This window comes from Scyliorhinus torazame, chromosome 2 (assembly GCF_047496885.1).
Source record: "Scyliorhinus torazame isolate Kashiwa2021f chromosome 2, sScyTor2.1, whole genome shotgun sequence".
Classification (NCBI taxonomy): Eukaryota; Metazoa; Chordata; class Chondrichthyes; order Carcharhiniformes; family Scyliorhinidae; genus Scyliorhinus; species Scyliorhinus torazame.
Genome location: NC_092708.1, coordinates 298941769 through 298957863, shown reverse-complemented (window position 1 = coordinate 298957863; position 16095 = coordinate 298941769). Strand labels below are relative to the sequence as shown.

General features: G+C 50.6%; 1 protein-coding gene across 6 annotated transcripts in view; it reads left to right on the top strand.

The window, feature by feature from the left end:
• The window catches only part of mipol1 (mirror-image polydactyly 1), a 654701-nt gene that overhangs the window by 4416 nt on the left and 634190 nt on the right, over positions 1–16095 (top strand). The window contains exon 2 of one of the 6 annotated variants that reach the window (XM_072488837.1): positions 14297–14356. The exons of the other annotated variants lie outside the window; for them this stretch is intronic. The gene's annotated coding sequence lies outside the window, so the exon portion shown is untranslated. The remainder of the gene's footprint in view (positions 1–14296; positions 14357–16095) is intronic. 6 annotated transcript variants of the gene reach the window in all.

The window sequence follows — 16095 nt, the reverse complement described above, 5'->3', positions numbered from 1 at the left end:
TACCAGGACATTGGTGTGGAGCCAGCGAGGAGGCATGCTAAATTCAACAGGGCCAAGGCGGTGTTGTACCAAAGGAATATTCAGTTTGGGGTGCTGTACCCGGCAAAACTGTGGATCACATTTGAAGGCCGGGAGTATTATTTTGAAACGCCTAACGATGCCAATGACTTTATAAGGGACCATAAAGTGGGGGAGAACTGAAAGTTGTGTGAGATGGAAGAGTTACATCTGCAAAGGTTGGATGTTATGGCTATTGTGCCGTTTGTGGTGTTTTTCTTTTTGGAGGGGGCGATTTTAGGTGTTTTTTCCTTACGGGTAAGGGGTGGGTATGGTGGGGCCCACTGGGTGGGGTTGCTGGCTGAGATGGGCAGGGGGGCCATTTGCACAGGCTATGAAGGGGCAAAGGGGCGTGTGTGTAGGGGGAGCCGGTAATCCTGGTGAATGGAAGTGAGGTGGCCAGGTCGGTTGCTGGTTGGGGCGGTGGGGGGGGGGATTGTGCCGTGGCAGAGTTGGAGAGTGAGTGTGAACATGGGTGGAGAGGGGGATCTTCATGGATGGGCCCGTTTTAGGGTGGTATTAGAGGAGGCAGAGCCGGAGGAGGATGATGGTGAACAGAAGAGGGGAGTGGAGGCATAAGCCTCTGATTAGAATTGTAACGCGGAATGTCCATGGGTTAAACGGGCCAATTAAGAGGACTCGGGTTTTTGCACACCTGAGGAGTTTGACGTTTTACAGGAGATGCACCTTTGGGTGAAGGATCAGGTTAGGTTACAAAGGGATCACTGGGACAAGTATTTCCCTCGTGGTTTGACTCAAAGTCATGGGGTGGCCATTTTTTTGAACAACAGGACGGGTTTGTGGGGGCCAAGAAAGTGTAGGACCTGGGTGATAGACAAGTGATAGTGTGTGCACTAAATTGGGATGATGCGGGAAAGATCCCGGACCTAGATGCGCACCAATTGATGATGGGTGGAGATTTTAATTGTGTGATGGAACCGAGGGTGGACAGGTCGAGCCCCAAGTCTCTATTTTTAAGCCTTTCAGCTGCTGTTTGGCTTGTGCACTTCATTACTTTCACATTGTGGTTTGCTTTGGTATTGTCTCTCTCGGCCAGGGGTCTCATGACTCCCAGTGCTTTATTGGGAGATGTTTTTTTCTTTTCTTTTAATAGAAAAATACAGCACAGAACAGGCCCTTCGGCCCACGATGTTGTGCTGAACCTTTTGCCTTGATTAATCATGGATTATCATAGAATTTACAGTGTTCTGGACCTTTAAGGCCTGCGCTCTTCACAACTTCGAGTTTAAAATATTTGCCAATGGTTTCTAGTGCCTCACCATCTGTGACTGAGGATTCATGTATATTTTGTTTAGGATTACCACATAGAATTTACAGTGCAGAAGGAGGCCATTTGGCCCATCGAGTCTGCACCGGCTCTTGGAAAGAGCACCCTACTCAAGCCCACACCTCCACCCTATCCCCATAAACCAGTAACCCCACCCAACACTAAGGGTAATTTTGGACACTGAGGGGCAATTTATCATGGCCAATCCACCTGTTCTTCTTCTGATTTCTTTCTTAATCCTGATGTGCTTCTGTGATCCAAAAAATATTTAATTTCTTTCTTCAAGGTGGCGCCACAGCAGCCTATTTTCTTCTTTGTATTCACATGTTTGTATGGTTTCGCTGGGCTCCATTTGCACAGTTTTTTCAAACTGATTTGCCGGGATTCTCCAATCCCGCGGCCAAGTTCTGACGCCAGCGTCAAAAGTGGCACGAGCTGCTCCGGCGTCAACAGTCCTCCCGGCCCAGTACTAGGCGGCTAGTACGGCGCCGGAGTGGTGTCTGCTGCTTCGGCACTCTAAAACCTGCGCGCCACGGCCGGTGCGAGTCCGCACATGTGCACCACGGCCGGCGAGAGTCCGCGCATGCGCGTGGGTTCCCGTCTCCGCGCCGGCCCCCGGGCAATATGGCGGAGCCCCACAGGGGCCCGGCGCAGAGGAATGTAGGCCCCACACAGAACTAGCTCGCCCCCCGATCGGTAGGCCCCGATTGCGGGCCAGGCCACCGTGGAGGCCCCCCCCCCCCCCCGAGTCAGATTTCCCCCCCACCAGGACGGCCCCCGCAGCCAGAACTCCGCGGGACCATACGTAACCCATGACGGCAGGACTTGGCCGAACTCGGTGGGCACACGGCCCGTTGAGGCGCGGAGAATTGCCGGGGTGGTGGCTTTCAATGGCCCCTGACCGGCACGGCGGCACGAGAAGCGGTGCCGGAGAGTCGGCGGGCCGCGTCGGAGCGGTGTGGCGCGATTCTCGGCCCCCCCACCCCCGGCGATTCTCCGACCCGGCGCGGGATCAGAGAATCACGGCCAATAGCTCTGCAGAAAATCATCAAATCAAGTAGCTTGGCCCATCTAGTGGATTTTTTAATCCGAAAAACCAGCCACCACATGTTATGGCACTGGCTGAGGACCTGTTGCAGCTTTCTTCCAGCTGTGCTCTGCTATGCTAGTATTAATCCTAATTGCTGTTAAAGGTCATTTCTGCCTTTTAACGGTATTTTGCTAAACCTTTTTGTGATTTGACTTGACTATGTTCACGCAGGCTCTTTTAATTTGCACAGTGAATTATTCTTCAGCAATATAAACAACCCCCCCACCCCCCTGCTGACGATTAATTCTCTGCGAAGAAGTCGATGAATGGTTGTCACCTCCGGGCGAACCCTAACAGTGACCCTCCCATGGTGAACTTAATTTTCTCCAGGCAGCGAAAGCCAGCCATATCCGATAGCCAGGTTTCCGACTTTGGAGTCCTTGAGTCCCTCCATGCTAGTGATATCCGCCTCCGGGTTACCAGGAAAGCAAAGGCCAGAACGTCTGCCACTTTCTCCTCCTGGGTTCCCGGATCCTGCGTCATCCTGAAAATCGTTCACCTCTGGACTCAATGCCATCCTTGTATTTAAAACCTTGGACATGACGTTAGCAAACCCCTGCCAAAATCCCCTCAGCTTTGGACCTGCCCAGAACATGTGGACATGGTTCGTTGGTCCTCCCGCACATTTTGCGCACCTATCCTCCACCCCAAAGAATCTGCTCCTCCGAGCCCGGTGCATGACCTTGAATTGAATCAGGCTGAGTCTGGCACAAGTTGCGGTCGCGTTGACTCTACTCAACGTATCCGCCCAAAGGCCCTCCTCTATCTTTCTCCCCAGCTCCTCCTCCCACTTTTGCTTCAGCTCTATGTCTCCTCTGATCCCATAAGCTCCTTATAAATGTCAGAAACGCTCCCCTCACCTATCCATCCTCTAGAAACCACCCTATCCTGAATCCCCTTTAGTGGCAGGAGTGGGAAGGTTGGTACCTGTCAACGCAGAAAGTTCTGCACCTGCAGATATCGAACCTCGTTTCCCCCCGCCAATGCAAACTTCTCCTCCAGCGCCCTCATACTCGGAAAGCTCCCCTCTATAAACAAGTCTTCCACCCTCTCAATCCCCGCTCTCCGCCATATTCGGAACCTCCTGTCCATCCTCCCCGGGGCAAACCGGTGATTAGCGCAAATTGGGAACCAGACCGATGCCCCCACCTGTCTCCTCCATTGCCCCCAGACTCTCAAGGCCGCCACCACCACGGGGCTGGTGGAGTACCGTGCTGGCGGGAACGGCAGAGGCGCAGTTACCAGTGCCCCAAAACTTGTGCCCTTGCAAGAAACCGCCTCCATACGCACCCATGCCGACCCCTCTCCCCACCAGCCACTTCCTAATCATGGCTATGTTAGCCGCCCAGTAATAATTGCTAAAGTTCGGCAGCGCCAGCCCTCCCACTCCCCGGATCCGCTCCAGCATTACCCTCCTCACTCGCGGGGATTTGCCCCCGCATACGAAGCCCACTATAACTTTATTGACCCGCTTAAAAAAGGACCGCGGAATGAAGATGGGGAGACATTGAAACACAAAAAGGAATCTCGGGAGGACCGTCATTTTCGCCGTTTGGACTCTACCAGCTAGAGACACCAGGAGCGCATCCCATCTCCGGAAATCATCTTTCATCTGATCCACCAACCGGGCCAAGTTCAATTTATGTAGCCGGTCCCATACCCGCTACGTATGCCCCAGCATCCGCTCCCTCAGCCCCCTCCGGGAGCTCGACAATTCTTAAGTTCTGCCGGCGGGACCTATTCTCGAGCTCCTCCGCTTTCTCCAGAAGCCTTTTCAGCTGGTCCCGCATTATCTCCACCTCCAGCTCCACCGCTGTTTGATGCTCCTTCAGCGTCTTCTCAACCTTCTGGATCACCCGATCCTGGGCATCCAATCTGTGCTCCAGCCGATCAAGCGACTCTTTAATTGGGTCCAGACAGTCCCGTTTCTGCTTGGCAAAGCCGTTCTGGATGACCTGCATTAACTGCTCTTGATCGCTGGGCTGACACCCCAGGGGTCTGGTCCTCGGCCATGCTGTCTCCTGCTGCAGCTTCAGGACAACTCTTGCCTATCTTCCTATTTCTGCCTTCTCGTGCACTTGTGGTTCTTTTCTCCATACACCGATACGTGGAAACGGTGCCCAATTGCCTCAGCCTTCGAATTTACAGTTTAAAACCGGAAAAAAGTCCGGGGGAAAGGTCCAAAAGTCCGACCAGAGCGGGAGCCACCAAATGTGCGACTTATTCCTTCATAGCCGCCACCGGAAGTCTTGCTCAACCTTTTGTGATCCAGTTAGGTCCCTTGACTTTCTGTTTGATCAGCTCTGGAAAGGACCCTCCACATGCCCTGGTGGAATTCTTCAGCTTCCTACCTCTAACTGTGTCTTTAATTTAGGTGCACTTCTTTCAGGTCAGGTTTCAGTTTCTTTACTTTTCATGCTTTCAGGATCAGTCCTTCACTGCCAGTAAGGTTGTTTGGGTGTCTCAATGAGAGGTCTTGAGACTTGCATAGTTGAACTGTTTATTGGTAAAGCCTTGCATGGGTGCTGTCTCCATGTTGGCTCCTTCTAGATTCTGCTACATACAGCCCAGTATCATGTGACACTCTACATCATATTGTGAGCGGTACTGCTCTACATTCCCAAATTAACCCTTGCTCGACCCAATCACCATCACACTATATTATGTAATAAGGCTAACATTGCTGTACAATGACTACACAGAATTTTCTCTGGACTAATTTGTGGTACTGACTTAGTTCAGAATAGAGATAAACAGCTACTGATGCAGTACATGCAAATTAAGAGCAGGAGTCGACCACTCAGCCCTTTGAACTTGGTCATCTGATTGTAACCTAATCATGGCTGACCTGATTGTAACCTGAACCCCACATTTCTGCTTAACCCAAAAAACCTTTCACCCCCTTGTTAACCAAGAATGAATAATGAGGTTATTTATGAACTCCCGCCTTCTCAACCATGCTTGAGGGTGTGGTGATCCTCTGGTTAAATCACCACCAATCAGCTCTCTATCCCTCAAGGGGAAAAGCAGCTGGGGGCAGCACTGTGGCGCAGTGGATAGCACTGCTGCCTCATGGCACCAAGGTCCTGTCATAATATCCAAGCATGTATATAATGAAGTGCAGACAGGCAGTGATTGACACACAGGATGACCAGTAAGCACACAGCACAGTGCAGCCAATCACCAGACAGGACACCACCATTATAAAGCCAGAGGGCACTAGGTTTCCCGGTCTCTCTCGACCTAGCCACTGAGACAGTCAGAGTCCACGAGCTAGCACAGTGCAAACACCATGCGGTAGCTAGTAAGTCTGGTTAGGCTAGTACAAGGTCTCCAGTCAGTTCAGTATAGTGTCGACCTACAGTTAAATATGTATGTTAGTTCTATCGTTCAATAACACCGTGTTGGATCTTCCACAGTGTTAGAGGTCTGTTTCTCGCATTGCTGCATCAAGTCCAGTCCACACCAAACCGACCTGCCGAACACATTATGGTACCACGGAGTGATACTGAAAATTGACGGACCTACCTCGAGTGAATCAGCATTGACCAGCAAGCAGCCATCCAGTAACATGGAAAACATCCAGCCTCCTCCGCAGCTCCGCAGCTCCGGCAACCTCGGCGCAAATTGGAAGCACTTCAAGCAAAAGTTCCTCTGGTACATCCAGGCCTCCGACCTCGAAGCAGCATCGGATGCCAGGAAGATCGCGCTATTTCTCTCCACCGTGGGGGACCACGCCATCCACATCTACAATTCCCTCACGTTCGCTGAGGCGAAGACAAAACAAAATTCAAAACAGTCCTGCTGAAGTTTGACAGCCACTGCGACATTGAGGTGAATGAGAGCTGTGAATGGTACGTTTTCCAGCAGAAGCTTCAGGGCAAGGATCAACCTTTTCAGTCCTTCATCACCCATCTCCGCATCCTAGCGCAGTCATGTAACTATGACTCGACTGCTGATTCCACGATTCGGCAGCAGTTCCTGAAAGTCAAACAGTTGACCCTCTCTGTCGCTATCGAGACGTGCGTTGTCCATGAGCATGCTAAGAATCGTTACTCCCACATCAGGGCGGCAGAAACTGCGAAGCTGGTCTCCCACGAGGCGGAAAGGGTCATTGCACAAATGTAGGGCCTGAGCATCGAGGAGAGTGGCCGTTTCGCGCGCTTTTCCCGGGTCCCTGCGCATGCGCGCCACGACCGAGTGGACCACGAACCCGACAACCCGACTGCGCAGGTGCGTATGTCGACCAACCGCACTGCTCATGCACGCTGGCGCACGGAACGCGCTGATGGCGGCGTCATGACGTGTCCAAATTGTGGCTGCGCCCATTTAAAGCCGCAATGTCTGGCAAAAGGACGCCGGTGTCTACAGTGTGGCAAGCTTGGCCACTATGCAGCCCTTTACAGATCTGCTCCACTGCTCAGCAGCTAGTGATCCCAGCTGCGGCGCAGAAGTGTCAGCTCAGTACAACAAGGCATGCCAGATTACGATCCCGACAGCCCAACGGAACTTGATGCTAAGTGCCTCAAGTCCCCATACCGGGTGGGCATCATAACTACACATGCGCTGACTTCCAGCACACCTACGCAACGCCTCTGGATTCTCAATGTGGATCTCAACGACGAGTTGTCTGCTGTCCTCACAGTGAACAAGGCCCGCATCAGGTTCAGACTGGACACCGGCGCATCGGCGAACCTCACCTCTATATTCGACCTCGACACCATGCGCGCCAAACGAAGCATTCTTCCACCGGCCTGCCAGCTCCTTGACTACAATGGCAACGCCATAGCTGCCAGTGGCTCGTGTCAACTGGGGGTATCCAATAAGGCGATCAAGGCGACGCTGCGGTTTGAAATCGTCGGGCCTGACAGCATGTCTGCTCAGTGCTCGTGCCTGCAAGCTCCTGAACCTTGTTCAACGCGTCCACGCCATGTCATCATCACTGGTGACGGCCTCGCCCGATGGAAACTTGCAAGCCGACATAGATGACGTCATCACGCAGTACCACAGCGTGTTCGACGGAATGGGCACGCTCCCATACCGATACAAAATCCTGCTCAAGCCGTACGCCACCTCTGTAACTCATGCACCTCGCCGGGTGCCGGCGCCCCTCAAGGATCGTCTGAATCAGCAATTACAAGACCTCCCAAGACCACGGCATCATAGCAAAGGTTACAGAGCCCAGAGACTGGGTCAGCTCCATGGTCTGCGTCAAGAAGCCGTCAGGGGAGCTTCGCATTTGCATTGACCCTAAGGGTCTAAACTGAAACATCATGAGGGAGCATTACCTGATACCAAAACGAGACGAGTTGACCAGTGAGATGGCTCATGCCAAATTCTTTACTAAGCTCGACGCCTCCAAGGGTTTTTGGCAAATACGACTGGACGCATCCAGTCGCAAGCTGTGCATGTTCAACACCCCGTTTGGTCATTACTGCTACAACCGGATGCCTTTTGGCATCTTATCTACCTCCGAAGTATTTCATTGCATCATGGAACAGATGATGGAGGGCATCGAGGGGGTGGGAGTGTACGTTGACGATGTCATTATCTGGTCCACAACGCCCAGGAACACATCGCTCGCCTCAAGAAGGTATTCCAAAGAATCCATGAACATGGTCTTCAGCTCAACAGGGCTCAACAGGGACGCTGTCATGCGAGAGTACCTTTAAGAACTGGATGTTTAAGCAATGTATCTTTAAGAAAACAGTGATGTCATGGAGTGGGTGGAGCTCAGCACAGGTCAGCCATTTTGCAGGTTTTTAGTTTTAGTTTTGAAAAGTGCCTGGCTGTTTTGCTGTGAGCTGATTAAAAGGAGAAAGCCAGTTGGAGAAAGCAGTTTGTAGTGTGTCTGTGTGTGTCCAGAGAGCTGCAAGAAGAAAGCAAGGTGCTGGAGCTGAAATCTCTGCCATTCTACAGAAAATATATATATCCTTTAACCTGATGTGATACTGTTTAAAGGTGTTAAGTCTCTTGGAAGTTTGAAGGAACATTTGAGTTATTTACTGTTGGAATATTTTCTGAGTTATCTTTGAAGTAAGGGGTGTTAAGAGATCCAATGTTGATTTAAGGTGTTAAGTTGAGTTCATGGAATAAACAGTGTTTTGTGTTTAACAACCCACGTGTCCATAATTGTAATCCCACACCTAGGGAAAAAGCCGTGTGCTAGGAAAAGCAACAAATCCTTTAAAGGGAGAGGTCGGTTGAACTCCATGATACATTTTGGGGTTCTGAAAAAGCCTCGCCCATAACAGGGCCAAGTGCTCATTTGGTCAATCGGAGATCAAATTCCTAGGTGACCACATCTCGCAGCAGGGCGTACGGCCAGACGCTGACAAGGTCTCGGCGATCAATGCCATGAAGACTCCGGAGGATAAAAAGGCGGACCTCCGCTTTCTCCAAATGGTCAACTTTCCTCGGGAAATTCATTCCCAATATGGCAACCCACACCACGGCCCTCTGCCATCTCGTCAAAAAGTCGACGGAATTCCAGTGGCTGCCCACGCATGAAGAGTAATGGCGCAAGCTGAAAGCAAAACCCACGACAGCCCCGCTCCGAGCGTTCTTCGACCCAACCAAGGAAACCAAGATATCAACTGATGCAACCCAGGACGGCATTGGGGCTGTGCTGCTTCACGGAATGACTCCGCGTCCTGGGTTCCAGTGGTGTATGCCTCCAGGGCCATGACGCCCACTGAGCAACAGTACGCTCATATTGAGAAGGAGTGTCTGGGCCTCCTAACAGGGATAGTCAAGTTCCACGACTATGTTTATGGCCTGCTGACATTCACGGTAGAGCCGGACCACAGGCCTCTAGTCCACATAATCCAGAAGGATTTAAATGACATGACACCTCGGTTACAGCGTATTCTTCTAAAGCTACACCGCTACGACTTCAAATTGGTCTACACGCCAGGTAAAGAGCTGATCGTTGCAGATGCCCTGTCCAGGTCCATTACCATACTGCATGAACAAAGTGACTTCATCTGCCACATAGAAGCCCAAGTGCAGTTGTGTGCCTCGAACCTTCCGGCCTCTGACGAACGGGTGGTCCAAATTCGTGAGGAGACTGCCAAGGATTCTCTGCTGCAGCGCGTGATGCAGCAGCTTACCAATGGCTGGCAGAAGGGACAATGTCCCCAGTTCTATAACGTAAAAGACGACCTGACGGTGGTGGAGGGACTCCTTCTGAAACTCGACAGGATCGTAATTCCTCAGAGTATGCGTGCTATGGTGCTGGGCCAACTCCATGAGGGTCACCTTGGGTTCAAGAAATGCCGACGCAGAGCTCGGGAGGCGGTCTATTGGCCGGGCATCAGCCAGGACATTGCTGACACAGTCCTCAAGTGCCCTACCTGTCAGAAGTTTCAGCCAGCTCAACCCAAAGAATCATTGCAGCAGCACGAGATTGTGACCTCTCCGTGGTCCAAAGTCGGTGTAGACCTTTTCCACGCCAAGGGGCGTGAATACGTACTCCTGGTCGACTACTTCTCCAGTTACCCAGAAGTAGTGAAACTGTCCGACCTCACAAACATTCGCCAGGCATGGGATACCGCTCACGGTAATGAGCGACAACGGTCCTTGCTTTTACAGCCAGGAATGGTCTGACTTCGCACAGTCCTATAACTTCCGTCACATCACCTCCAGTCCCCACTACCCGCAGTCAAATGGGAAGGCCGAAAAAGGGGTCCACATTATAAAGCGGCTGCTGTGCAAAGCTGCCGATTGAGGCTCTGATTTTAACCTGGCGATGCTGGCATACAGTGCGAGCCCACTGTCCACTGGATTGTCTCCAGCCCAGATGCTCATGATCGCACTCTGAGGACCACAGTTCCAGCCATCCACGTTCCCGACCTTGACCACCTCACGGTCCTACAGAAAATGCAGCAGTCACGGGCCCAACAGAAAGCCATGTACGATGCCCGTGCCACGGATCTGCCCGAGCAGGCCCCAACTGGTCATGTTCGCGTACAATTGCCTGAGGGTGGCTGGTCAGCCACAGCTGTTGTGCTCAAACAAGTGGCCCCAAGATCATTCCTTGTCCGCATGGCTGATGGCTCCCTGCTACGGCGCAACAGATGGGCACTGCGAAGAGTTCCACGCCCGCGACCTGACCGGTGTGCCCCGTCGCCTACGATGCCTCCTCCGGACGTACTCGACCACGATGCCAACGATTTACCAGCAATCCTGCCGGTCCACGCGCCCACCGCGATGCTAGCGATCCCGCCTCTCCAAGCGCAGGCGGCTCCTAATCATCCTCTGCGGCGATCAACAAGAATTTGTCGCCCACCACAAAGACTAAATCTATAGACTGAGCTTTTGTTCATTTTTGTGACTTCACCAATTGTATCTCTGTAAATATCGTTTCGTTTGCCATGTATCTGCACTATCACAAACTTCCTATGAATATACATTCGTTTAGACATTCTGTATATAGTCAGGCACGTCTATATATGTATATTTATAAGCATCCACACCTTAGTATTTATTTTAAAAAGAAAAAAAAAGGGGGGGAGATGTCATAATATCCACGCATGTATATAATGAAGTGCAGACAGGCAGTAATTGACACACAGGCTGACCAGTAAGCATACAGCATAGTACAGCCAATCACCAGACAGGACACCACCACTATAAAGCCAGAGGGCACTAGGTTTCCCGCTCTCTCTGGACCCAGCCACTGAGACAGTCAGAGTCCACGAGCTAGCACAGTGCAAACACCCGTGCGGTAGCTAGTAAGTCTGGTCAGGCTAGTACACGGTCTCCAGTCAGTTCAGTATAGTGTCGACCCACAGTTAAATATGTATGTTAGTTCTATCGTTCAATAAAACCGTGTTGGATCTTCTACAGTGTTAGAGGTCTGTTTCTCGCATCGCTGCATCAAGTGCAGTCCACACGGAACCGACCTGCCTAACACATCATGGTACCATCAAGTGATACTGAAAATTGATGGACCTACCTCGAATGAATCAGCATTGACCAGCAAGCAGCCATCCGGTGACATGGAAAACATCCAGCCTCCTCCGCAGCTCCGCATCTCCGGCAACCTTTGCGCAAATTGGAAGCTCTTCAAGCAAAAGTTCCTCTGGTACATCGAGGCCTCCGACCTCGAAGCAGCATCGGATGCCAGGAAGATCGCGCTATTTCTCTCCGCCGCGGGGGACCAGTGCAGTCCACACCGAACCGACCTGCCTAACACATCAGGTCCCAGATTCAATCCTGGCCCTGGGTCACTGTCCATGTGGAGTTTGCACATTCTCCCCGTGTTTGTGTGGGTTTCGCCCCCACAACCCAAAGATGTGCAGGGTAGGTGGATTGGCCACACTAAATTGCCCCTTAATTGGAAAAAATGAATTGGGCACTCTAAATTTTTGTTTATAAAAAGGGGAAAGCAGCCTGTGGTCATCTGGGATTATAGCAACTTTACCTTTTTACCTAATCAAGAATATATCTGGTCTGGCTTTAAAACATGTAAAGACTCTGGGCGGGATTCTCCGACCCCCCGCCGGGTCGGAGAATCCCTGGGGTGGGGCGGCGTGAATCCCACTCCGACACCGGCTGCCGTATTCTCCGGCGACGGTTTTCGGGCGGGGGCGGGGATCACGCCATGCCGGCCGGGGGTCGTTGGCAGGGGCCCCCCTGGCAATTCTCCGGGCCCCAATGGGCCGAGCGGCCGCCCGTTTTTGGCCAGTCCTGCTGGCGTGGATTGGACATGGTCCCACACGGCGGGACCTGGCAGGTAAGTTGGCTGGTGCCGTCCTCGGGCGGTAGAAGGGGGGGGGTGCACAGGGGGATCCGCCCCGGGGGGGGGGGGGGGTGCCCACGGTGGCCTGGCCTGCGATCGGGGTCCACCGATCTGCGGGCGGGCCTGTGCTGTGGGAGTACTTCTTCCTTCCGAGCCAGCCCCTGTAGGGCACCGCAATGGCCGGCGCGGAGAAGACACCCCCTGCGCATGCACCAGAATACGCCGGCCAGTCTGCGCATGCGCGGAACCACGCCGGCGGTTCTGCGCATGTGCTAACTCGCGCAGTCCCTTTGGCACCGGCTGGCGTGGCGCCAACCCCTCCGGCACCGGCCTAGCCCCTGGAACTGCGGAGAATTCCGCTGCTTCCGGTCGGCCCGACGCCGGAGTGGTTCACGCCGCTTTTGACGCTGGTGTCAGGCCATCGCGCCGATCACGGAGAATCCCGCCCTCTGCTTCCATCATCTTTTGAGGAAGAGCATACCAAAGATTTGTGACACTCTGAGAGGAAAAAAAAACTCACCTCTTCTCTGTCTTAATTGAGCAACCCCCTATTTTTAGACTAATCCCTAGCTCTCGATTCTCTCACAAGAGGAAGATCCATCGGGATTCTGTATGTTTCAGTTAAGTCCCCTCTTAGCTTCTAAATCCAAGGAATACAAGCCTAACCTATCCAACCTTCCCTCGTAAGACCACCTACACATACCAAGTACTAGTCTAGTAAACATTCTCTGAACTGTTTCCAATGCACTTACATCCTTTCTTAAATAAGTAGGCCAATACTGTACTCCGTATTCCACATGTGGTCTCACCAGTGCCCTGTACAACTGAAGCACAACCTCCCACTTTTGTAATCAATTCTCCTCATAAAAAATAATAACATTTTATTAACCTTCCTAAATACTTGCTGTACCTGCATACTAGGCTTTTGTGATTCATTCACCAGGACACCCAGATCCCTCTGCACCTGAGAGTTCTGCAATATCTCATCATTTAGATAAGTTTTTTTATTCTTCCTGCCAAAATGGACCATTTCACATTTTCTCACATTATAATCCATGTGGCATGATTCCTATTCGTTATTTGTTTATGTTGATTCCTTTTTGTTATTTGTTTATGTTAACATGCGGGCAGTTGTTTGGGGGTTGGTGGGTGGATGGGATTGTTGTTGATATGGGATTGACATCATATTCGTTACTGCTTATTGTTTATTGTTGGTGGGTGCAAATTTGGGAGAAAATGTGATAAAGGAGGAAAATAAAAATATTTAAAAAAAATTACAATCCATATGGCAGATATTGGCTCACTCACAACCAATTTATGTCCCTTTGTAGCCTCCTTGTGTCATCTTACAATTTACTGTCTTTGTGTCGCCAGCAAATCTTTCATCCAACTTGTAAAACGATGATGCCCCATCCTTATGGCACCCCGCTCATCACATCCTACCAACCTGAAAAAGGCCCATTTATGTACACTGACTGTTTTCTGTTAGCTAGCCAATTTTCTATCCATGCCAATATGTTACCCTCTACACAAGGAGCGCTTATTTTCCACAATGACCTTTGATGTGACACCTTATCAAATGCCTTCTGGAAATCCACCAGTCCCCCATTATCCAGAACATGTGACTGCCGATAAATTGGTTAAACATGATTTCCCTTTCACATAACCATGTTGACTCTGCCTGATTACTTTGAATTATTTCTACGTGCTCTCTATAAATAAGTGCCCTGCTGTAACATCTTTAACACTATTGTATTTACTTAATATTATATCAATGCAAACAGTTTAATATACTGATAGAATCATGTCCTTTATGGATTATTTGGATTATTTTCAGCAATCTTCAGATAACACCTGAGTTGACACAGAAACAGAAATTGCTAAATAATCGCAGCAACTCTGGCAGTATCTGTGGAGAGAGAAACAGTGAATGTTTCAAGTCCATATGACCCTTCTACAGAACTGACCAGCTGAATTGGCAAGTTTGATGTGTTGTGTTCTTTGAGTTTGGTATGTTAGGATTGTTATAGTTAAAGATTTTTACATAAATATTTTAATCATGGATAATAGAATAAAGTGCTGTTAGGTGATTTGGACATTCTGAATTCTCCCTCAGTGTACCTGAACAGGCAGCGTGGTGTGGCGACTAGGGGATTTTCACAGTAACTTCATTGCAGTAAGTTTACTTGTGACACGAATAAAGATCATTATTATTAATTGTGATGCAATTGTATTAATCATTACTTTGCGTGGAATTCCAGTGGCGGGATGGAGTGAGTGGTCGCGCATGGTGGCTCCTGCTTGAAGGTGTTGGTTTTGGCTCCTTTGACACAAATTTTGGGGAATTGGCGGAGGGGGAAGGGTCGTCATCGACTGGAAAGCTGCCAGTGGAGCAGTTGATGAGCTTCATTAAGGCCGAATTTCAACAGCAGCGTAAAGAAATGCAGAATGACTGGTCAAAGGAAATTGAGGGGGCAATGGCACCTCTTTGTGGGACTTTGGAACTGGTAGAGAAGAGCCTGGATGTGCAGGGGGCGACAATTCAGGTGGTGGAGAAGGTAGTGTCTGACCAGAGTGACCGGATTGTGATGCTGGAAGAAGAGATGGTGATCCAGAGGGACACATGTGTAAGACGCGAGCAAAGGTGGAGGACCAGGAAAACTACTCCCGGTGGCAAAAGCTGAGGATCGGTCGGGGGACAATCGGAGGGAGTGGAGGGAACAAGTGCAACGGGCTATGATGTGAGGATGCTGGCCAGGTTGGTGGACGAAAAGGTGCTGGATAAGGCCCCACAGGTCGAACGGACCCGTAGGCCCCTGAGGCAGAGACCAAGATTGGGGGAGCCACCACGGATGGTGATTGTAGGAGTGCACAAGTTCCAGAACAAGAAAAGATTCTGAGGTGAGCCAGGGTGCAGCGGAATTGTGATTGGGAAGGAAACCAAATCCAGATTTATCCGGACATTGGTGTGGAGTGGGCAGTTTCTTTTTGGCAGTTTACGCATCCTGGGAAGAAGGAGTTCTTGTTTTTTTCCTTGGTACACAAGGTGCATTTGAGGATTGATTAATTTATGAGTCGGACTCTTCTCGCTGGGGTGAAGAAGGCTGAGTACTCAGTGGTGGTTATTTCAGACCATGCCCCACTTTGGGTGGATCTGGTGCTGGAGGTCGGTCAGGAGCGCCTTAGGGTGGCAGTTGGACATGGTGCTGCTGTCCGACATGGGGTCATGTGTGAGGATTTTGAGGGCCATAAGGGAGTAAGTAGAACATTATGATAACTGGATGGTCTCGCCCTTGACCTTGTGGAAGGCACCAAAGGAGGTGATCAGACGAGAGATCATAGCGTATAAAGCACATGTAGATGGGGAGGCGAGGGAGGAGCAACAGAAACTGGTGGAAGAGATTCTGGGGCGGATCGTAAATATGCGAGAGACCCGACCCTGAAGCGTTTGGCGTGCAGACAAAAAGCTGCAAATGCAGGTCAAAATCTGGGAAATCCCTCCATAACAGCATTGTGGGTGTACTTGCCTCTCAGGGACTGCAGCGCCTCAAGAAGGCAGCTCACAACCACCTTTTAATAGGCAATAAATGCTGGCCTAGCCAGTGACGCCCATATCGCATTAGTGAATAAAAAACACAACTTCAGTTGAGGCTGAACAAGTGGTTTGTGAAAGTTCATCACAGCTTCCTTGCTTTTGTACTCTATGGCTTTATTTATAAAGCTCAGAATCCCCGTTAGTAACTGGGTTCTCAACCTGTCCTGCCATCTTGAATCATTTGTGCACATTGAGTTCGTATAGTTCCAAGTTTTGTGATTGTAAATTTTGAATTTGTGCTCTGTACACCCAAGTCTAGGTTGTTGACATAGATCAAGAAAAACAGTTGCCCTATTTCCGACCCCTGGCAAAACTTCATC